General features: G+C 40.5%; 1 long non-coding RNA gene across 1 annotated transcript in view; it reads left to right on the plus strand.

Annotated features, from left to right (window-relative positions):
- Positions 1–1,070: 1,070 nt before the first annotated feature.
- Positions 1,071–24,853, plus strand: part of LOC132541414 (uncharacterized) — a 56,135-nt gene continuing 32,352 nt past the window's right edge. The window contains exons 1-2 of the long non-coding RNA XR_009552607.1: positions 1,071–1,108; positions 20,081–20,163. This is a non-coding gene — a long non-coding RNA (uncharacterized LOC132541414). The remainder of the gene's footprint in view (positions 1,109–20,080; positions 20,164–24,853) is intronic.

Consider the following 24,853-nt stretch of genomic DNA (forward strand, 5'->3'; position numbering starts at 1 on the left):
ACTATCACTATTATGGTGACAACAACTTCCTTTTTTTCTTTTCTTTCCTCCAGGGTTATTTCTGGGCTTGGTGCCTGCACCATGAACCCACCGCTCCTGGAGGCCATTTTTCCCCCTTTTGTTGCCCTTGTTGTTGTAGCCTCGTTGTGGTTATTATTGCCATTGTTGATGTTGTTCATTGTTGGATAGGACAGAGAAATGGAGAGAGGAGGGCAAGACAGAGAGGGGGAGAGAAAGATAGACACCTGCAGACCTGCCTCACAGCCTGTGAAGTGACTCCCCTGCAGGTGGGGAGCCAGGGGTTCAACCGGAATCCCTACGCCGGTCCTTACACTTTGCGCCACATGCGCTTAACCCACTGCGCCACCGCCCAACCCCTGACAACAACTTTCTAAATGTTCTCCCCTTACATCTTTCATTCTCCTCATCGCTATTGCTAGATTAGACTTTCTGAAGTGTAACTGTGACTTTACCGTCTCACTGCTCAAAAGCCTTTCTATTTCTTCTAAATTTAACCTGTAGAACTGAAGCTGCCTTTCAAAACCCATCATAGTCTAGAATTGACCAGCACAAGTCATGGAATCCCAAATGAATTCAAATTTTTGCTATCTATTTAGTTTTTTGGGGTGATTTGAATATGTTTAGGGAAGAAGGACTTGTTCCCTTTTCTTAAAAATTCAAATGTTAACAAGTGACTGAAGAAACAGGGACTAAGGGCTAAAACAAAAGCCCTGATTCTTCATCGAACCTGAGTCTAGAAGACTAAATGACTTGATGTAAAAGAAAGAATTCACACTCTGTCTCTGTCACTTTCTGATTGTGTTGAAGTAAGCCATTTAGCTTCGTGAGTCATAGTCTCCTCACCTGTAAAACGAGGGTGGGTATGTTCATTAATTATTGTTGTAATGATTGGTAGTATGATATAAAAATGGAATATCTAGTTCAATGTTGCCCTCAAAAAGTTTACTGTTGGAAGCAGTGGAGCAGCAGCAGCTGTGTTTCTCTCCTCTTCTCTCCCCTCCCGGATCAATTAGGAATACCAAAGAAGATCACCTGGGACTGCAACAAGGCAGGACTAGAACGACTTCAGAAACCCACTGAATCACTGGTAAGTGCAAACACGTGTGGCTCGTGGGCAGCGAGGAGCCTAAGGAGAGGTTGAACGGCTGGTAACAGTCTGGCTCTGTTTTACCAACAAAAAGACTGCTGAAGGGAGGAGGGGACTCCCCGAGGCTCACCAAATGCAGGCTGAGTCTTTTTAATACATGGGCTGAGTCTTTGATATGTTGACTCTCTTAAAAGCTTAGACCAGGGAGAACAGAAGCAACCGGTGGCACAGCTATCTGCAAATAATGTCAAAGGACATAAATTGCGGTGATGTTGTGTATGATACAACAAATCCTAACAAAGGGATATTTCAAAGTTAACCCAATCGCCAAATAATGTGATTATAATAATAATTATCGTTTTCTTAAACCCTAAGACAGCAGGTTTTTCCCACTTCCTCTTTAAAGCCTATACTTCCCCCAGTCCTGGAACCTCTAGGGTGGGGCTCACTTTCCTGCATGCTTCTCTCTCTCTTTTTTTTTAAATTAATTTATTTATTTAAGAATGGAGACATTAACAAAATCATGGGATGGGGGTTACAACTCCACACAATTCCCACCACCCAATCTCCATGTTCCATCCCCTCCCCTAATAGTTTTCCCATTCTCTATCCCTCTGGGAGCATGGACCCAGGGTCATTGTGGGTTGCAGAAGGTGGGAGGTCTGGCTTCTGTAATTGCTTCCCCGCTGAACATGGACGATGACTGGTTGGTCCATATTCCCAGTCTGCCTCTCTCTTTCCCTAGTAGGGTGAGTCTCTGGGGAAGCTGAGCTCCAGGACACATTGGTGGGATCTTCAGTCCAGGGAAGCCTGGCTGGCATCCTGATGGCATCTGGAACCTGGTGGCTGAAAAGTTAACATACAAAGCCAAACAAATTGTTGAATAATCATGGACCCAAAGGTTGGAATAGTGGAGATGGTGTTGGGGTGTATTCACTGCAAACTCTAGTGTACTACTGCTTTCATGTATATATTTGCCCTAGTTTATGGATACCTGTGAACATATGCTCTATCTCTTGGAACCTGGTATACTGTATCTAGGTTTTGGGACTTTGTTGGGAAGTGAACCACCTGGGATGGAGTTAGAGAATACTATGAAAGGAAAGGTCTCACCCGAGTGATGAAGCTGAAGGGTTGTCTTTCCACACCTGAAGCCTCTGGACACAGTATGAAGTGAAGTATGCTGGGGTGGCATTCGTTGCGTTGATTAGGTTGCAATCAGCAGATGCAATATTATTTGATAAGAATTGGGAGAAGCATACAGGAAAGTGGGCCCTAGCCTAGGGTCCCAGGACTGGGGGAAATTTAGGCTCTATAGTGGAAATGTGAGGTTCCTGCTGTTTAGGGTTCAAGAAGACAATGGATAGTTATTGTTATCATCACATTATTTGGTAATTGGGTTAGCTTTGAAAAGTCCCTTTGTTAGACATACAATCAATTTTCCCCCCTCATATTAATTAAATAGTGATTTATATGACTACAGTTTAATAGGTGTGTACCATGCTTCTCTCAATTCATGCCAAATGATATTGCATCTGCTGAGCCCAACCTAATCAAAGCAAGGACTACCACCTCAGTATGCTTCACTTCAGACTGTGTCCAGAGACGTCAGGCATGGAATGTCAACCATTCAATCTCATTACTCAGGTTCCAGATGCTAGCATGATGCTGGCCAGACATCCCCGGACAGACAACCCAACCAATGTGTCCTGGAGTTCCGCTTCCCCAGAGCCCTTCCCCACTAGGAAAAGAGAAAGACAGGCTGGGAGTATGGATTGACCTGTCAACACCCATGTTCAGCAGGGAAGCAATTACAGAAGCCAGACCTTCAACCCTCTGCATCCCACAATGACCTTGGGTCCATACTCCCAGAGGATTAAAGAATAGGAAAGCTATCGGGGAGGGGAGGGGATACAGAGTTCTGGTGGTGGGGATTGTGTGAAGTTGTACCCATCTTATCCTATGGTTTAGTCAATGTTTCCTTTTTTTAAATAAATAATTAAAATTAAAAAAAAAGACTCACCAAATGCAACTGTAAGTCTCCATTGCTACTGCCCTCAGAGGCTGGAGCAGCAAGGGGGAGGCTCTGTGCTGACATCTGAGAACAGAGACTGGACCAGGAAAATCAGGAGAAGAGCTAGACCTCAGTGGCCAAGCAGTGGGGCTGTATAGTGGGAGCCTTTCCACATTTTTCTCCTGATGAGAACATAGTGAATAATTGCCTCAGAACCTACAGACTATAAACGGGACTTGTTTAGACACTAATAGGGCCCAGCAGTGTTGCCTGGATTGGCAGAGAAACTGAATTGAGCCCAGAGTTTTGTATCCTTGAAATGTGAGAGTCTCTTAGCATAACCGCTGTGCAAACTCTCCCCCACCCTGCTTTATCTCTCAGTCAGGAGTCAGTAATTAAGCTAAGAAGCCTACTTATAGTTTAAAAGCCCTCAGGCTCCTATAGCCTACAGGGAAGAAAAAAAATAAATGAGGTTTTAACTGCCACTGTACTCCAACTCAGAGATTGAAATAATTTTGAAACAACTGAATTTCCACAACTGTGAACTCTTTAAGTACTTTACTTAAACACAAGTCAATCCAGGCAAGAGTGATCAGTAATTTGAAAAGTACTTGAGAGAGAGTCCTCATAACATACTATATAGAATGGTTAAATCAACAAGAAGAAATATTGGAGAAATGAACCAGGACAAGAATCCAGCTAAAAGGATGAAGCACAAAATAATGAGGTCAGCATCCAAACACAACTTAAGGAAATAATCACAGGAGTGAGTAAAAAGTTTGAAAGAATTGTCATCAGAAATGCAGAAACAACAAATGAGACTCTGGAAGAAAACACTAATTATTTCAAGGTTATTAGAGAGCTGAAAGCTGAAATAACTGAGCTAAGAGCACAACTATTTGAACAAGCTAAAACAGTATCAGAACGGGTAACAAAATAGATGAACTCCAGAAAATAGTAGAGGGGAGAGAGAATAGAATAAATGAGGCTAAAGACAGAATTAGCAAGATCGAGGAACAATTAAAGACAACTAAAAAAGAAGTAATAGATCTCCAAAAGAGATTAAGAGATACTAAAAACAACAACAGAGACCTATGGGATGACTTCAAAAGAAATAATATATACATTATTGGCTTACCAGAGGAAGAAAGAGAGGGAGGGGAAGAAAGCATTCTTCAGGACATAATAGTTGAGAACTTCTCTAGTCTAGACAATATAAAAGACATAAAGGTTCAAGAAGCCCAGAGGGTCCCAAACAGAATTAACCCAATTAACATAATTAAAGACACCAAGACACATCATATTTAAAATGGAAAGGAATAAGGATAAAGAAAGGATTTGGAAGGCTGCAAGAGAAAAACAAAGATTCACCTACAGAGGAAAACCCATAAGATTAGCAGCAGACTTCTCCACACAAACACTACAGGCCAGAAGAGAATGGCAAGATATCTATTGAGTGCTTAATGAGAAAGGCTTTCAACCAAGAATACTGTATCCTGCTAGACTGTCATTCAGACTAGATGGAGGCATAAAAACCTTCTCAGACAAGCAACAGTTGAAAGAACCAACTATCACTAAGCCTGCCCTGAAAGAAGTTCTGAAAGGTCTCTATAAACAGTCAGACCACCATACATATGCCATATAGCAGAACACTCTAAATATCTACAATAATAGCGGTAAAATATTTTCAATCTATTATATCAATAAATGTCAATGGCCTGAATTCACCTATTAAAAGGCACAAAATAGAGATGGATCAAAAAACACAACCCAACAATATGCTGTCTGCAGGCGACCCACTTAACAAGAGAAACACAGACTCAAAGTGAAATGATGGAAAACTATCATACAAGCCAATGGCCCACAGAAAAGGACAAGAACAGTTATTCTCATAACTGACATGATAGACTTTAAAAATAAATAAAATTTAAAAAGATAAGGATTGACATTACTTAATACTCAGAGGATCAGTCAATCAAGAGGACTTAACAATTATTAACATCTATGCACCCAATGAGAAGCCATCTAAATACATCAAACATCTACTGAAAGAGCTATAGCAATATATTAACAGCAACGCAGTCATAGTAGGGGACTTGAACACCCCACTCTCTCAACTTGACAGATCAGCCAGCCAGAAAATCAAAAAGAAATGAGGGAGCTAAATGAAGAGGTAGACAAACTAGAACTATTGGACATTTTCAGAATCATTCATCCCAAGAAACTGGAATATACATTCTACTCAGTCCACATGGATCATTCTCATGATAGACCATATGTTCAGTCACAAAGACAGCATAAGCAGATGAAGAGCATTGAAATCATCCCAAACATCTTCTCAGACCACAATGGAATTAAACTAACACTTAACAGTCAACAAAAGATTAGTAATAGTCCCCAAATGTGGAAGCTAAACAGTACACTACTTAACAACTACTGGATCAAAGAGGAAATAAAGGAAGAAATCAAAATGTTTTGAGAGTTCAATGAAAATGAAGACACAAGCTATCAAAATATTTGGGACACTGCTAGGCTGTACTGAGAGGGAAGTTCATAGCTATATAAGCATACATTAGCAAACAAAAAAAGCACAAATAAACAGCCTGACTGAACATCTTAAAGACCTAGAAGAAGAACACAGGAATCCTAAAGCAACCAGAAGGACAGAAATAAATAAGTTAGGATAGAAATCAATTACAGTGAAAATAAAACCATACAAAAGATCAACGAAGGTAAATATTGGTTCTTTGAAAAAGTGAACAAAATCAACAAACCTTTAGCCAGATTCACAAAACAAAAAAGGGAGAAGACACAAATAAGTTGGATCATAAATGAAAGAGGAGGTATCACAACAGACACCACAGAAATTTAACATATCTTGTGAGGGTTCTATATGCCACCATATGAACAACTATATGCCACCAAGCTAGAGAACCTGGAAGAAATGGACAATTTCCTAGATACATATGAACTTCCAGAATTAAATAAAGTGGAACTAGATAATATGAACAGGCTCATCACAGCTAATGAAATTGAAACTGTTATCAAAAACATTCCCAAGATGGCTTTACAAATGAATTCTACAAAACCTTCAAGGAAGAACTAATATTTATTCTTTTAAAAGTCTTCCAGAAGATTGAACACACAGGAACACTCCTTTCCAGCTTTATAAAGCCAGCATCACTTTGATACCAAAAGCAGGCAGGGACACAACCGAAAAAGAAAACTATAGACCAATATCTCTGATGAACATAGATGCTAAAATATTGAACAAAATTCTAGCCAACCGGATACAGCATTATATCAAAAAGATTTTTCATCATGACCAAGTGGGGTTTATCCCAGGCATGCAAGTTTGGTTTAATATACCTAAATCAATCAACGTGATCCACCACATCAACAAAAGCAAGACCAAAAACCACATGGTCATATAAATAGATGCAGAGAAAACCTTTGACCAAATACAACATCCCTTTAGGATCAAAACACTACAAAAAATGGGAAATAGATGGAAAATTCCTGAAGATATTGGAGTCTATATATCACAAGCCTACAGCCAATATTATACTCAATGGTGAAAAACTGGAAGCATTTCCTCTCAGATCAGGTACTAGACAGGGATGCCCACTATCACCATTACTATTCAACATAGTGTTGGACGTTCTTGCCAATCGGGCAGGAGTGAGGAATTAAACACATACAGATTGGAAGAGAAGTCACACTCTCCCTATTTGCAGATGACATGATAGTATACACAGGAAAACCTAAGGAATCCAGCAAGAAGCTTTTAGATATCATCAGACAATACAGTAAGGTGTCAGGCTACAAAATTAACATGCAAAAATCAGTGGCATTCCTCTATGGACACACTAAGTTAGAAGAAGTTGAAATCCAGAAATCAATTCCTTTTACTATAGCAACAAAAACAATAAAATATCTAGGAATAAGCCTAACCAAAGAAGAAGTGAAAGACTTGTATACTGAAAATTATGAGTCACTACTCAAGGAAACTGAAAAAGACACAAAGAAGTGGAAAGATATTTCATGTTCATGGGTTGGAAGAATTATCATCAAAATGAATATACTACCCAGAGCCATCTACAAATTTAATGCTATCCCCATCAAGATCCCAACCACATTTTTTAGAAGAATAGAACAAATGCTACAAATGTTTATCTGGAACCAGAAAAGACCTAGAATTGCCAAAACAATCTTGAGAAGAAAGAACAGAACTGGAGGCATCACACTCCCAGTTCTCAAATTGTCTTATAGGGCTGTTGTCATCAAAACTGCTTGGTACTGGAACATGAATAGACACACTGACCTCTGGAATAGAACTGAGAGCCCAGAAGTCAGCCCCTACACCTATGGACTTCTAATCTTTGATAAAGGTGCCCAGATTATTAAATGGGGAAAGCAGAGTCTCTTCATCAAATGGTGTTGGAAAAATAGGTTGAAACATGCAGAATTATGAAACTGAACCACTATATTTCACCAAATACAAAAGTAAATTCCAAGTGGATCAAGGACTTGGATGTTAGACCACAAACTATCAGATACTTTGAAGAAAATATTGGCTGAACTCTTTTCTGCATAAATTTTAAAGACATCTTCAGTGAAACAAATCCAATCACAAAGATGACTAAGGCAAGCATAAACCTATGGGACTACATCAAATTAAAAAGCTTCTGGACAGCGAAAGAAACTACTACCCAAATCAAGAGACCCCTCACAGAGTGGGAGAAAATCTTTACATCATACAAGAGGCTAGTAACCAGAATATATAAAGAGCTTGCCAAACTCAACAACAATAAAACAAATAATCCCATCCAAAAGGGAGGGAGGACATGGACAGAATATTCACCACAGCAGAGATCCAAAAGGCCGTGAAACATATGTAAAATGCTCCAAGTCTTTGATTGTCAGAGAAATGCAAATAAAGACAACAATGAGATACCACTTCACTCCTGTGATAATGTCATACATCAGATTTGTGTATACATATATTCTTAGCATCACAATTTGTAATAGCCAAAACCTGGAAGCAACCCAGGTGTCCAACAACAAATGAGTGACTGAGCAAGTTGTGGTCTATATACACAATAGAGTACTACTCAGCTATTAAAAATGGTGACTTCATAAGTCAGAAACAGAAGGATGAATATGGGATGATCTCACTCTCAGGCCGAAGTTGAAAAACAAGATTAGAAAAGAAAACACAAGTCGAACCTGAAATGGAATTGGAGTATTACACCAAAGTAAAAGACTCTGGAGTGGGTGGGTGGGTGGGTGGGGAGAATACAGGTCCATGAAAAATGATGAATGAAATAGTGGGGGTTGTATTGTTAAATGGGAATCTGGGGAATGTTATGCATGTAAAAAAAAAAAAAAAAGTAGAAACGCAAAGCAGAAATTGACTGAGTTTGGAGTATGGCACCAAAGTAAGAAAGCAGAAGTACACTAGAGTTTGCAGTGAGTACCTCCCTAATACTTCCTCTCCACTTTTCCAAGCTTTGGGTCCATGATTGCTCAACAATTTGTTTGGCTTTGTATGTTAACTCTCTTTTCAGTCACCAGGTTCCAGGTGTCATCAGGATGCCGGCCAGACTTCCCTGGATTGAAGACACCACCAATGTGTCCTGGAGCTCAGCTTCCCCAGAGACCCACCCTACTAGGGAAAGAGAGAGGCAGACTGGGAGTATGGACCGACCAGTCAACGCCCATGTTCAGCGGGGAAGCAATTACAGAAGCCAGACCTTCTACCTTCTGCAACCCACAATGACCCTGGGTCCATGCTCCCAGAGGGATAGAAAATGGGAAAGCTATCGGGGGAGGGGGTGGGATATGGAGATTGGGCGGTGGGAATTATGTGGGGTTGTACCCCTCCTACCCTATGGTTTTGTTAATCCTTTCTTAAATTAAAAAAAAAAAATGGTGACTTCATCATTTTCAGCCATCTTGGATGGAGCTTGAAGAAATCATGCTAAGTGAAATAAGTCAGAAACAGAAGGATGAATATGGGATGATGTCACTCTCAGGCAGAAGTTGAAAAACAAGATCAGAAGAGAAGTCACAAGTAGAACCTGAACTGGAGTTGGTGCATTTTACCAAAGTAAAAGACTCTGGGGGAGGGGAGTACAGGTCCAAAAAGGATGACAGAGTACCTAGTGGGGGTTGTATTGTGATGAATATCTAAACTCTGGATAATATAAAAAGTAGCCTACAATATTGCATTTCCCTAAAATTAAGACTTGTTTCACACAAGAATGGACTAGGGGTTTTCTTATTTTTTTTTTAAAAAAAAAAGACTTATTCATATATATTTGTGAGAGAGATCTGAAGCATCACTCTGGATCAAAGATAGAGCATGATACATGCCAGCCCTTGTATGCCACCTGCTGGGACACCCCTGGGCTGCTAGACATTGCTTTAATGGGAGTAACATTTACCTGGCACAATATAGAATAGTCACAAGTAAGTACCCATTGGCTATTGTGTTGAAGGTATAGCAGTCATGTAAAATCGGTGCTCTGTGAATATAGGACTGTTGTCAACAACTCAACATTTCTAGCACCTTTCAGCTATACTGCTCTGTGTGACACAGGATCAAAAATGGATACTAGTAAGATAACTGTTTTCAAATAGCTAGTAATCTGGTAGGAGAAAAATAGCCATGTATCCCAACAGCTATAATGTGTAACAAGATGGGGCCAGCTAGTGGCATGCCTGGGCATTTTACAATGCGCAGGGACCCAGGTTCAAGCCCCTGGCCCCACCTACAGGGGGAAAGCTTCATAAGTGGAGAAGGAGTGCTGTGGGTGTCTCTCTCCCTCTGTATCTTTCCTTTCCTCTCTATTTCTGGCTGTTTCTATCCAATAAATAATAAAGACAAAAATATAATATGCAACAAGAGCTCACCTTAAAGACAAACATGTGAAACTCACCTCCAAGGGAAGATGTGGTCAGATCCATCTGGTGATAAGAAAATTTGATGTGGGACTATGTGAAAGCTTGGTAGAGCTTAGGGAAGCTCTCCCATCCTTGGATGGAGGTCTGGAAAGACACCCCACTTGTTATCCTCTTTCCTTATAGAGATGAGCCAAGAGGGCAAAGTCTCCCAGACTCAGTTTCTCCTTGTTAGTATCTCAAGCTTACAGAATGCCCACTGCCTCTCACATTTAGTTCCCTCTGCTAGCAGGCCAAATGGCTGCCTGCTTGAGGGTTCACTCAAAGTTCACTATAGTCATTCAAAGTTCAAACATTCGCTATAACTTCATCTTTTGATCATATAGGAGAACACACTATATCATACACCCCTGCCAGTACCTGGCTGTGAACCCCATATTTCATTTCCTTGTGTCCTTTGATATCTGTGATTTACATCAAGCTTTGTTTTTTCTTCTTCCCTACCTCTCCTTACTGGTTTAACCCCTATGCTTCTCTCAAATATCTTTGGATAATTAACTTGCCTGCATCATAGAAACTAATTGTCTTGACCTTTATGTATCTCATCAATTCTTGTCATACCAACTCCCTACCATGGGGGCAAGCTGACCTTTAAGAAACATGTAATTTCTGACATATGTGAAAAATAACTCAGTATAAAATCCTGTACCCATCTCCAAGTAAATGTATGTTTGTACCAGAATATCTCCCAATGCCTCTTTTCTAATTCGTGTAGTCACTGGAGCTGGTGAGGGAGGGTCGGAGGCTTACCCCCTGGTTGGAGCCACCTCACATGAGCACTGGCAATTTGAGAGTAGAATCTGAATTGAGTCTGGATGATCCCTAAGCAGAAATGAGAGGATTTGAGGAAAGCACTTCCTGAGGACACAGAGAGACATGAAAGATGCCATTCTGTTACTGGAGGGCTGGGGGTAAGCAGGTAAAGACTAGAGGCCACTGAAATGAATGAAGATGAAAATGGCAAGACATAAAATCAGTCTGAGGGTGTCCCATGTTACCCATGCCAGAGATTCCTTAATCCTGCAGACAGTAGGAAAAGAAAAGAATTTTAGTTAGGTACATCCTCAATTACAGTTGAAGCCTGGACAGTCTTAGGGCCTGTTTGAGACTTTCTCTGTTTTTGTATTTTCATAGGTTCATTTTTTTTTTGAGACTTCCTCTATTTTTAAATCCTTGTTAAAAAATGTCATTAGTCTTGCAGAAAACCCAAGTTTGCAGAATGAAGCTGAGTCACCAGATTGACAATGCCCAGAGCATCATGCATGAGACTCAGAAACCTGAATGTGTTGCTTATGCTTGTCCTTGACTTTAGTAGACCTCAGGGAAATGACCAAGTGAACTCATTCACCTTTTTTCCTGCCTCTTCTTGTATGATTTGCTACTGCTTTTTTAATACTCCAGCTGACTGCAGGAAATTTGCTTTGAGTTAGAGTCTGGGAAGTTATCCAGGAAGCAACTCAATTAAACTAAAAAACTCTGAGTGTCATCCTCAGGGTAAAATGCTCCCCTCCCACTGCCCCTCATCATGCTGCTGTGCTCATTTTGAGGTGCTATTGATCTCAGAGCACAAGAAGGTGTACAGTTTATACCTGCCCATTCTCTGGAAAGCCTGCTCTTTTGTGAGGTCCTGCAGCTTGCTGGAGTCTTGTGGGCTTGGTGCTCTAGACCAAGAGGACTTGGCTCGACTCAGTCAAGTGTTCCAGTCTGACCTTTTGCTCTTTTTGTGTCCCCAGAGGAAAGGTGGAGCTTTCCTGTCCATGTCTAACTTCCTTTTCAAGTTCTTTACAATGTTTTATTCCTGTTGGCTCCTGGGAAACATGAGTTGGTGTTTGGCCAACAGTCTGCAGAATCCCTTTGTTCTTGAAACCAAGGGCCTTGATAAGCCTACTGAGGAAGCTACAGGTCAAGAAGCTAAATGTTCCCCAGGTGAATCATTTTTTTCTCAGCATATTTTGTATTCCTTTCTTTTTCCTAGGTGGACTCAGGCTTCTGGCATAACGCCTGTAATGACAGGACCATCTCTATCACCCACATCTGCTTTGATGAAACACAGGGAGTTGCACTTGCAATTACTTTCAGACACAGGAAGTGCTGCAGTTCTCTGAGTGTGAAAATGCAAACCCCCCCCCAAAAAAAAAATGCTGTTCAGATCACCACATTGTTGAAGGGGGGAGGATAGGGGGAGCAAGACAAAGGGTATGAAGGTCCCTTTAAGCTCTGTTGATGGAGACAAGAAGATGTATATCCATATGAAAAAAAAAAAATCACAAGAGACTGTCATTTTCAGGGAGATGAGCATTTACTGAAACAAAGCAGGGGAAAGAGAGAGAGAGAAAGGGAGAGAGAGTTTCCTTGTGCTGGTCCTTGTGCTTCACACCATGTGTGCGTAACCTCCTGTGCTACAGCCTGGCCCGTGGGAGAGAGTTTCCTAATCCTCCAACTTTTAGAGTGAGTTTTAGGAAATTGAGGCAGACCCTGGAGGAATTAGCTTTAGCCATAGTCTCCAGGTACAGACATCCATGTTCCTCTGCACTTTATGGCCTTAGCCAGGAAGAAAGGGAGATGACAGTGTAGGATGCAAACATCTTGGCATGCTGCTCCTCTTCCAGACTACCTGCAAGGTGCAGGGGAAGAGGCTGTTTGTCCTTCCAGCACCCTCCAGGAATCTTCCTCTAGATAGTCTCTTTACAATCTGGATACGAAGAGGAGTTCATACCCTTTAACAAAACATTGTAAGTTATAAGGACCAAAGAGAGAAAAGCAACCCAGGGGAATGAGCAAATAAATATTACTCCCTTCTAGTAGTTTGGACAAAGAAACCATCTGTGTGTTATTGTGAAGCTGTGGCCAGCTTGTTTCCTCTTTTCTTGCCTGATTCCATTTTTTTCTCTCACTCTCATTTTTGCAGGCCTACCTTGATGCCTCCCTAAGAGGCAGCAGCAGACTTTGCCTCAGATGTTTTTTGAGGTAGTCCACTAACACAGAACCACTGACTTCAAAATAACACTCTGAATCTATTGATTTGGTTGACTTATTTCTAGGTTGATCTAGGTAGGTTTATAACCACCTCTCCCAGAACCACCCCCTCTGCTCAAATCTAAAAGAAAGGCTATTCTTGGCTCTGTCTTGGAAGATTGTGAATCCTTTGAAAATAATATGATCTTAGGATGAAGAGGATAGCATAGTGATTATGCGAGACTTTCATGACTGAGACAACAAGAGTCCCAGGTTCAAACTCTGGCACATGGTAACTCAGAGCCAGGCAAGTATGTATGTATGAATGTGTATGTGTGTGGGTGCGTGTGTGTGTGTGTGTGTGTGTGTGTGTGTGTGTGTGTGTGTGTGTAACAACCTAGTCATTTACTCCTATAAAAACATCCAAACAGTACAATATAGCACAATTTTTTTTCATTTTATTTTGGTTTCTATCATCAGCGCCTTATGCCCCAGCAGACTTTTTTCTTCCAATTTCAATCAGAAAGAGAAGCTTTTATTTTGGAGACAATTAATAAGAGAATATGATTTGTGTTTGTTTCAATGATAATATTTGTTGAAATATGAAGACAGCAAGTATATAAGGTTATAGTTTTGCTATTATTATTAATCATTTGTGAGGCAGCTCATAAGTCATACCTAAACATCTCATTTCTTTACTGTAGTTAGCATTTCTATTATTCGTCATATAAACAGGTTGCTTCTTAAATAATCCTTTTTAGTTCTAGAAAATCTTTAAGGATTAGACCATTGTATTTTCACAGTATAAGTCCAGTGGTGGGCACTTATTAAACATGCGCTAAGCTTGGCCCACTTTTTAGAAACAAAGCTGGATCCTGGGGAATCAGAATTTGAAGGTATGCTTTTGGGTTGGTAAGGACAATAATGAGTGACTTGATGTCTGTCAGGGATAGTAGTGGATGTTCATGGTTCTGATGAATCACAAAAGGGTATACAATGCAGTCTGGGGAGACATGAGAGATGAGGAGAGGTTTTTCCAAGGGGAGACATTAGGGAACTAACCAAAGAAATGGCAAAGCACATTCTAAGCAAGGAAGAGATGTCTACAAGAATAGAATCAAGGGATGGAAAATGTTAAATCCATTAGTTGGTACTGTCCAGAACTATCTACAATAATAAAGAAGTTCTGTGTCTATGATATTCAAAATGGTAGCTGCTGATGATATGTGACTAATATTTTTTTCCACCAGGGTTATCGCTGGGATTTAGTGCCAGCACTATGAGTCCACTGCTCCTGGTGATAATTTCCCCCCTAATTTTATGAGATAAGACAGAGAGAAACTGAGAGAACAATTTGAGAGAGGCCTGTTTCAGTACTCATGATGTGTCCCCCCTGCAGGTGGGGTGCAGGGTACTCAAACTCAGGTCCTTATGCTTGGCATTACGTGTGCTTAACCAGGCAAACCACCACCCAGTCCTCTGAAAATTTTATTTTATTTCATTGTTTAATTTAAATAGCCGCATGTGACCAGTAGTTACTATATTTTGAAAACCACTTGATTAAGGTTTGCCTGACATACAAAAAGTTGTACATGTTTTATGCAGACAACTTGATGAGATTGAAGATAAAGGTAAACCCTATATGTATCAGCTATACAATAAACACACCTACCACATGCAAAAGTTTCCTCCTTCTCTCTCTCTCTCTCTCTCTCTCTCTCTCTCTCTCTTCCTTCTCTGTGTGTATGTGTGTGTGTGTTAGAAACACTACATAAGACACTGTGGCTAATGTATTTGAACAGCACAGCTCTGAAAGAAACCTACTGATATATATTGTTTTGTCCCTGGCCTCTGCAGGACTTGTGCTCAATGTGGAACAAAAATGGTAGGGACTTCCACACTCTCTGAAGGGAGACTGAATAAAAATACTCTGCCTCTCGAGGAAGATGGGTCCCAAAATGCAGCCTAGAATGTTCTTAGCTATGACCATGGAATGCGAGCTCACACCTACAAGGATGCAGAGGTTAAATGGGCTCTTGAGCCAAATAAGGGCCCCAGATCAGATCGATGGGGCTTACAGCTAACAATATTTATATATTTTTTTCCATATCTGGGAGCTATTCTCTTCCTGATCCAGCTTTCTAGTCCTATTTCTAGTCCCAACTCTGACACCATTTCCCTAGACAATACCTTGGGCCCACCTGCATGTTAGCTGTTAGGCTCAGGCAAAAATTAGTAGTCATGGGCCCCTTGAAATAAACTTTAAATGAGTAGTTTCAAAAAAAAAAAAAGTAAGAAATATACCTAAAATAGACTTCTTAGCTTTTTCCAAACTGGAAACCCCAAATCTCATCTGCTATATTCTTATCTTTAGGTTCCTGATTATCAAACAATTTGTTCTGCTTTGTAGCTTAATACTTCTCAGACAAGTTGCAGATGCTACCATGACACCAACATGACTTCTATGGCCAGATGACCTCACCAGTGTGTCCCAAAACTCTACCTCTCCAGAACCCCGCACCCACTAGGAAAAGATAGAAACAGGCTGGGAGCATGGATCAACCTGCCAACACCCATGTCCAGCGGAGCAGCAATTACAGAAGCCAGACCTTCCACCCTCTGTACCTCACAATGATCGTGGGTCCATACTCCCAGAGGGGTAAAGAATAGGAAAGCTTCCAATGAAGGGGATAGGATGCAGAACTTTGGTGGTGAGAATTGTATGGAATTGTACCCCCTCTTATCCAATAGACTTGTTGATCCTTATTAACTTAATTAAAAAAATTTTTTAAAAAAACAGGATTCAGAAAATAGTTCACCAGGTAGAGGTCAAGCCCCAAACTACATGGAAGCAACACAGGGAAATCCAATGGTAATGGACCAGTATTATGATGCCTCCCTTTCTCCTCTTCCTCTATCTAAAATTTCAAAAAAAATTAAGTGAAAATCACTGTAAAATGTCTAAATGGAGCACTTAGATGAGTAGACTTAAAAGAAAAAATACTTGAAAGTATGGAAGCAGTGTAATTAGGTGAGTTTTTAGTATGCATTTACTTTCATGACTTCTGAGGCAATGACAAAAAGGAAGCATATAAAACAAGCATTGCAAAAAATTCATCTTTGAAATGAGCTGGCAGTGGAAACTACTAAGCAATTAGCTTACCTTCAACCCAGTAATGAAAGCCACCACAGTGGGAATCCTATGACATTAATGAACCACTGCTAGAACCAGCATACAAATGACCAATTAAAAGCATAAAACAGTGTTCATCCTCACTAGTACTTAAAAAAATGCAATGAAAATAAGATTCCCATTTTTCAACAGCGAGATTAGTAAAGTTTTATTCTGAAGATAGTGTATTATGGAGGTTATAGACAGATCATAGCTTTCTTAAACACCTTTATGAAAATAAGTCGTGGGAGTCCGGTGGTAGCGCAGCAGGTTAAGTGCACGTGGCGCAAAGTGCAAGGACCGTTGTAAGGATCCCAGTTCAAGCCCCAGCTCCCCACCTGCAGGGGAGTCGTTTCACAAGCGGTGAAGCAGGTCTGCAGGTGTCTATCTTTCTCTCCCCCTCTCTGTCTGCCCCTCCTCTTTCCATTTCTCTCTGTCCTATCCAACAATGATGACAACAATAATAACTACAACAATAAAAACAACGAGGACAACAAAAGGGAATAAATAAATAAATATTAAAAAGAAAATAAGTCAGTTTACGGCCCTACCACCCTGAACATGCCCGATCTCATCTGATCTCAGAAAATAAGTCAGTGCATCCTTTCTGGAGGTCAGTTTGCTTTTTTTTTTTTTTTTTAAGAAAAAGATTATTTATTTATTTATTGTTGGATAGAGACAGAGGGAAATTGAGAGAAGAGGGAGTAGACAGAGAGGGAAAGAGACAGACCTGCAGCCCTGCTTCACCATTCATGAAGCTTTCCCCCAGCAGGCAGGGACCAGGGGCTTGAACCTGGGTCCTTGAACACCTGTAATGTGTGTGCTTAACCAGATGCACTACCACCTAGTCCCTGTATCAAAAGATCTAAAAATGTCTCCGCCAGCTAATCTATATCTGGGAAACTGCTGCAAGGATGTAGTTAAGAATTCTCACAAAAATTTATGCACAAGGCTATCCATTTGTAATTATTAACAACATTAAAATGACAACAACCTAAAAGTGTTTACCAAGAGAAGATTTATCAAATAAATTCTTACATATCTGCAAAACTGAACACTCCACTGTCCTATTAAACGTCTTGCTATGTATGAATACTGTATGGAGATAATGAGTGTGATTTCTTTTATTGGGAACATCTAATTTTGATTAGAATCTAAGATTTCAGTTTAATATAAAAAAATAAGTACATAGAAAAATAATAGACAAACGTTTACCAAAATGTTAGTGCTACCTATCACTTAGTGTTGAGAATGCAGGAGGTCTTTATTTTCCTCTTTATGTTGTGCTGCATGTTATAGTTATCTTCTATGAAAATCTGTGACATTTAAAACAATACTTTTTTTGCCCACCTGAGCTTTGCACTTGTGCAACTCCACCACTCACAACAGACTCCTTTTCTTTTCTTTTATTTTATTTCAGACAGAGGCAGAGAGGGAAAGATACACACAGAGGCAGACAGACAGACAAAGGAGAGACACCACAGTACTGTGAAGCTTTCCCTGATGCAGTGTCACTTGTGTTGCCAGGCATGTAAAGTTGGTCCTCCTGTGTGGCAAAGTGTGTGCTCTACTGGACATGCTATCTCCTGACCCTACAACAAAAGCATTTTTTAAAATAGGCATTGTTAATGTGTTAATGTAGTGCTTAGTTGTAACAGAAGCATTTGGAAGTAAATAATTACCACTCACAGACAAAAATCATTAAAGTAGTGGCAGTCATTAGCTAGTCTAGACTTGAGGACAGAGGAGTTTTCAAAAGGCTAACTAACTATGGTGCCTTTTCCAGAATTCTTCCCTTGCTGTTGAGAGCAGTAAAAGTGCTTTCATTAATCAAGAGAAAATGTTTTCAACCAGATGTAATTATGATAATGAGCTCACAGATTTGTGGATGGTTTATTATAAATAGAAGGGATTCCCCCTGTTAAGATTACTCCTAACATTTTAGCCAAAAGGACTACAAACTGCTTTCTATCCCACACTTGGGAACTGTGTGAACATGGATACATGTCTTAACTTCTGTGAGTCTCCCTTTCCTCATCAATGAGACAGAAATATAACTGATAATACACAGGATGGTTTGGAGGATCATATTATGTCAGGTAGCAGGCAGGTGGCAAGTAACAGGTTTCTAACAATTTATTCTGTTTTCTCTCTCTCTCTTTTTCTTTTTTTTATTGTTGTAGTTATTATTATTGTTGTTGTTGGATAGGACAGAGAGAAATGGAGAGAGGAGGGGAAGACAGAGAGGGGGAGAGAAAGATAGACACCTACAGACCTGCTTCACTGCCTGCAAAGCGACACTCATGCAGATGGGGAGCCAGGGCTCCAACCGGGATCCTCACTCCGGTCCTTGAGCTTTTTGCCACGTGCGGCGCTTAACCCGCTGTGCTACCGCCCGACTTCCGTCTCCCTCTTTTTCTAACTTATTTGCACTTTGGAGGATTCAAATGTACAATAAATTTTATTGATATAAATTTCATGAGATCCAGAATTTATCTGTGTCCCTAAGGTCTACTGCTGAGCCCAAAGTTGATTTACAATCAACTTTATTTATTGAATGACTAAATGAGTGTGATTAATTCACACAATCATTCCTACCTTACAATATTTCTTCAGCAATGGTTAATCATCTGTGACACTAGGCTTTCAAATAGTGTCCTCTTGACTCAGAGAATAACTTATACCTGCTCTTGAATGAATTATTTAGCCTAAGGGCACTTCTAAAGGACTTCACAGTTCTGTACAGCACCCTCTGACAGCACAAGACAGGATCAGTTTTCTGAGTCCTATTCTTGAGTATCTCAAAGTGCTGTCTAGGGAAGCTAGGGGTGCCCTCTGTGCTCCCTCTCACCCAGATTCCTTCCTGAAGGGGACAAAAACCCAGACCCCTGATTGTCCTACAGAGTCACATTAATGATCTGTTAATCCCAGATGGTTTAAGAAGCCTCCCCCAACCCATGTCTCAATTATTTTATTATTATTTTTATATAAAATTTCTTTATTATCTTTATTTATTGGATAGAGAAAGCCAGAAATTGAGAGGAAGGGGGAGATAAAGAGGGAAACAGAGAGACACCTGCAGCACTGCTTCACCACTCCTGAAGATTTCTCCCTGCAGGTTGGGACCAAGGGCTTGAACCAGGGACCTTGTGCATTGTAACATGTGCGCTCAACCAGGTGCCACCACTGGTCCCTACTTTATTTTATTTTTATTTAACTTTTTAAATGTGTGATTAATGATGGATTACAAGATTGTAGGGTATAGTCCCACACCACACCAGCCACCAAAGTTCTGTTTTCTCACTTCCTCAACAGTAACCAACATAATTCTTACAGGTCTTAGACACAGTTTGTTTACTTCTAGTTTTTGTTTTGTTTGCTTGCTTGCTTGTTATTTTTGTTTTTGTTTTGCTATTTGTTTCTGTTTGCTTGTTTGTTTCAAGTGTATATATTTCTGTTCTTTTTATTCCACCTACCTGTAAAACCATCAGTAGTTGTCTTTAACCTCTCTACTTATTTCACTAAGCATAAACAATTCTTAAATAATAAGAAAAGGACCAGCAAAATAACTTACATATATAGTATGCTATGACCCAGGTTTGAGCCCAACCCCTATGACATTGAAGAAAGTTTTAGTGCTGTGGTTTCCTTCTCTCTCTGCCTCTCTCTGCATCTCTGTCTCTATCTTGAAGAAAAAGAGGGGGGAGAGCAAGAGGAGCAGGAGAGGAAAAAGAAAAAGAAGAGAGGACAGAGGAATAAATCATTACTATAATTATATAATAATGAACCTAGCCTAGATTAATTTATGCCAAGACAGTTGTAACATAATTTTTTAAAAAAATGTTTGTTTTTTTTCATAATGAAGAAAGGGACTTGTGAAGTAAAAAGCAGCCAGGAGCCCATGCAAGTCGTCTAGTGGCCCTTTACAGCCTGAAAAGAACAGCAGAGGTAAGTAAGTGTTGTTTGGCCCCAGAAGGGGTTTCCTCAGGTGTCTTCCCAGAGAATATAAGCTGGGAGGAGAGGAAGTAGATCCTCCTTTAAAGACAAAAAAAAAAAAAAAAAAAGCTTCAGAGTCCCTGCCCCTTGGCCACTTAGGGTAAAAATTCTCATCACTCTTTGGCCAAAAATAAGAAAAATGCAACATGATCTCACTCTTTCTTTTTCACTCTGTCTTCTCCCAAATAAGATAAATCCAGGTGTGACCTCATCCTCTGAATCTCAAGTAAAAATACCTCAATTTCCCCCCACTCCCACCCCCCTCACCCCCAAAAGCTAGCTCAGTTGTAACCTCCCTCCTGTCCAGGGATGACACATTTCCACTCTGGCTGCTTCTTCTGCCCAAAAGAGTCTGACTGAACACTGCTTCCTCTAAGTCAGAGGGCAAGCCAACCCTCTAAAAGGCATCTCCGTGAGCGAGCCAGTGAGTGAGTCAGTAAGTGAGGAGTGACATCAACTGTGACTCAGCCACAGGCTGTCACAGGCCGGTATTTATTTAAGGTCCAATACTGAATCGAAGTTTTCAGACAAGTCTGAACTGCAAGTTGAGCCAACTCAAGATGAGAAACTTAAAAGCAACAGGGGAAACCCAGGGCTGAGGAATTCCTAGAAAAGGGGGGCAGGGGAGAAAGAAAGAAAATCAGTGCCTTGGCTTGAGGAGAAGGAGGCCCAAGCAATGGGGAAGCCAGGCAGGGATGACTTCAGACTTGTAGCAGCTCCTGGCCTGGCAAATACTCTGGAACCATGACATCTGTGTTGTTATTGTTTCCTGTGTATCCTGCTGAGTTCTGTTGGCACTAGAGCCTTCATTGATAAGGAACTGATAAGGGGGAGATAGGCAGAACTTAGCATTCAGTGAGCAATGAGAAAGGAGCAGGATGGGATGAAAAAGTTAGCCTTGTAAATGAATATAAAAGCTAGTGGGATATCAATAATGGGGCAGCTGCACATGTGTGCAGCATATATCTGGGATCTCTGTACATTATATGTATTAATAATGTAGTTAGTTTAGCTGTGAACCTAACACTGCCAAGATAGTTGCAACATAATTTAAAAAACCTAGTGGTGGTATACTCAATAAATTACACTTACTATAATGCACTCTGTCTCTTCCTCACCCTCCCTCTTAATTTCTCTGTCTCTATCCTATAAATAAATAAAATATATTTTTATTTTATCCCATTGGTTTTTATTTTTTATTAGTGATTTAACATTGATCTACAAAAATACAAGATAACAGGGGTACAATTCTATACCTTTCCCACCACCAGAGTTCCATGACCCCACTCTCTCCACTGGAAAGTGCATTAGTTCTCCCAAGATCACTGATATGAGCTGACTATTATTATTTCTTTTTTAAATTTTTAAAATATATTATTTATTTATTTATTCCCTTTTGTTGCCCTTGTTTTATTGTTGTAGTTATTATCGATGTCGTTGTTGGATATGACAGAGAGAAATGGAGAGAGGAGGGGAAGACAGAGAAGAGGAGAGAAAGATAGACACCTGCAGACCTGCTTCACCGCCTGTGAAGCGACTCCCCTGCAGGTGCGGGGGTGGGGGGGGCTCAAACCGGGATCCTTTTGCAGGTCCTTGCATTTGGCGCCACCTGCGCTTAACCCGCTGCGCTACCGCCCGACTCCCAGACTATTATTATTTCTATAACTATCTGTCTATATTTATATATATTTCACCTTTTTTTTTGTCCCTATGGTCCTGACTTCTTCTCTTCCCTTACAAGTCACACCCACCATTTCTGAGTGTCCCCTCTCCTTTGTTTTTTTTCCTCTTCTTTCTGGATCCCCATGGAATTGGAGTTCAGAGTCCTCTGCTGGTCATCCTTCCCCAACATTTACTCCTTTGGGAGTGTGGACCAAAATTATTTATGGAGTGAAGAAGGTAGAAGGTCTGTCTTCTATAATTGCTTCTCTGTTGGAAATATAAAGCAGAACAAATTGTTGACTAATCATGAACCCAAAGGCAAGAATATTGCAAGTGAAGATTTAGGTTCTCTGTTTTGGAAAAAGCTAGTAGATCTATTTTAGTTATATCCCAAGAGGTCTATGACTTTTCTAGTTTTAGCCTGAGTCTGACAGCTAACATGCAAATGGACACAAGGTATTATCTGAGGAGATGGTGTCATAGTTGTAAAAAGGACTAGAAAGCTGGATCAGGGAAGAAAGTAGCTTCCAAATATGGGGAAAGTATTAAATATTATTAACTGTAAACCCCACTGATTTGAACTGGGGCTCACATTCAGCACAGGAACCTATGTAACCTCTGCATCCTTGTAGGTTAGAGCTTATATTCTGTGGTCATCGCTAGGAACATTCCAGGATGCACTCATTTCAGGATCCATCTTCCTCAGGTGGTAGAGTATGTTACTCTATGTTACCCTCCCTTCAGAGAATTGAACGGTCCCTACCATTGTTGATCCACATTGAAGGCAAAGCCCTATAGGGGCCAACAAAGGTGTCCATTATGTTGTTCCTGATGGAGATAACCAGTGATGGTGGAGAGAGGGATATGTTAGAGGTCTAGGTTCATCATGTCTATGTGGGAGTCCCAGGACTCCCTGACTAGGGTCCCAAGTGCTGGGATGGCCTGGTAGTAACTAAAGAGTCATCATTAAAGTATTCCAGTCTCTTGCGCTGATTCAGTTTTTGTAATCCTTACTTTGTCTGACAAGGTTAGCTTTGGAGTGATTGAGGGAAGTGAAATAGGAAGTAGGTCTAAGTAGAAATTATTTCATTAGGTACTTTATGGTGTCTTTTTTAGGTCTTTCCACTTGCTTGCTTCATTTATTAATTCACTGCAAACTATTGTGTGCTATTGCTTTAAGGTATGTGCACTACTCAAATTCAAGCCTCCACTATATCACATAGGTATATTCTAGCACTGGGAGAAACTTTGGTGTTGTGGTGTCTTTTTAATTAAAATAATAATAATAGTAATAATAAAAATTGTTGTGGTTCAGCTTGGAAGGGCTCACAAACCACCCTATTTCCATGCTAGTATGGACCATCCCTTTGTTATCTACATACTAACTTTCTGCTTTGTCTTACAAATGACTGAAGGCCTTCTTCCTGATTCCCCACAGGGTATTGCTGATTCCTGCCAGTTGAATCCCTGGCAACGGTGGCTATGGAGGTTCTACCTTTCCAGCCCCTCCCATTTTTCTCCACCCCTTTCCTAAATATGTATGGATTGTACAGCCACTTCTGGGGCAGGTTTAGCTCTTTTTCCTCCAGTGGAGGAGAAAGGCAGGAGCGTGAGGGGGCAGGCAATGCTGGCTATTGCAGTTTTTGGCTCCACGTGGCTTTAACCAGGTGCCTACATGCCCAACTCTGGGGCACCCACATGAATAAAGATTTGTATTGCTACCACCACGAACTTGGTTCCTGGGTTATCTCTCCCTCCCGTGACACTAGCCCAACAAATAATAATTAAAAAGAACAAGCATAGGACCAGGAAGATAGAGCAGCAGTAGTAACACTTAGTACTAACATGCATGAGGTCCCACTTTCTATCCCCAGAACTGCCAATAATCAGAGCTGAGTGCTCCTCTAGTTAAAAAATACACCAAATTCTATTATCCCTGGTCTAAGCTTTTAGGAAAGTCAACATTTCAATGAACCAGTCATTATTAGAAATGTATTAACAATTTGAGCCCGCTGTTAAAATTCAGTCTGATTACCAGTTTGAAGTCTTAGGTGCTTAGATTGAAGGAACATATACTCAACTTTGGGTCTGTGCATTAAAAAATTTGAGACATTCAATCAATTTTTCCCCTCTCATGTTAATTAAATAGTGATTTATGAGACTACAAGTTAATAGGAGTATACATCAACACCATTACCACCACCAAAAGACTGTGTCCCGTTCCCCACCCACCCACCCACCCACCCCACCACTCCCCCAGTGAAGTTAAAACATCTACTCTCACTCTCCACCCAGAGATTTTTACTTTGGTGTCCTACTCCAAACTCAGGCAGATCTTGCTTTTAGTTTCCGTTTCTGTTCTTCTGCTTACCCAGCCTCTCTCTTGAGCTGGAAGAAGCCTCTTCAGGTGTGAGGCAGGATTCTAAAGCTACAGAACAGGTTTAAAAATTCAGACAAACTTTCTATTTTTAAAAAATATTTTTTTATTTATCGGATAGAGGTAGAGAAATTGATAGGTATGGTGAGGAAGAGATAAAGAGAAACACCTGGATTCTTGTGCATTATAATAAGTACATTCAATTGGGTTCAAGCCCCCAGTCCCCAACTGCAGGGGAAAGCTTTGCAAGTGGTGAAGCAGTGTTACAGGTGTCTCTCTGTCTCTTTGCCTCTCTCCCTCCCCCTTCCCTCTTGATTTCTGGCTGTCTCTATCCAGTAGATAAATAAAGGTCAAACTGCATTTCCAAGAATTCCATTTTGTGCAGGACTACATTAGAGTAGCACGAAGATATATTCTTCTTGTTGCTTTTTTCCCCCCTTTGGGGTTTGCCCCGGCCTGTGGGGTTATCGACGGAAACCTAGGGTAGGGGGCGAGAGAATGGAAGGGACAAGAGACAAGAAGAACGAGAGCAAGACAGGAGGTCTGATCAAGCTCTGAAAATTTTATTTTGCAGCCGCAATATAAGCACAAGCAATGAGGAAG

The sequence above is a fragment of the Erinaceus europaeus genome, chromosome 11 (assembly GCF_950295315.1).
Source record: "Erinaceus europaeus chromosome 11, mEriEur2.1, whole genome shotgun sequence".
NCBI lineage: Eukaryota > Metazoa > Chordata > Mammalia > Eulipotyphla > Erinaceidae > Erinaceus > Erinaceus europaeus.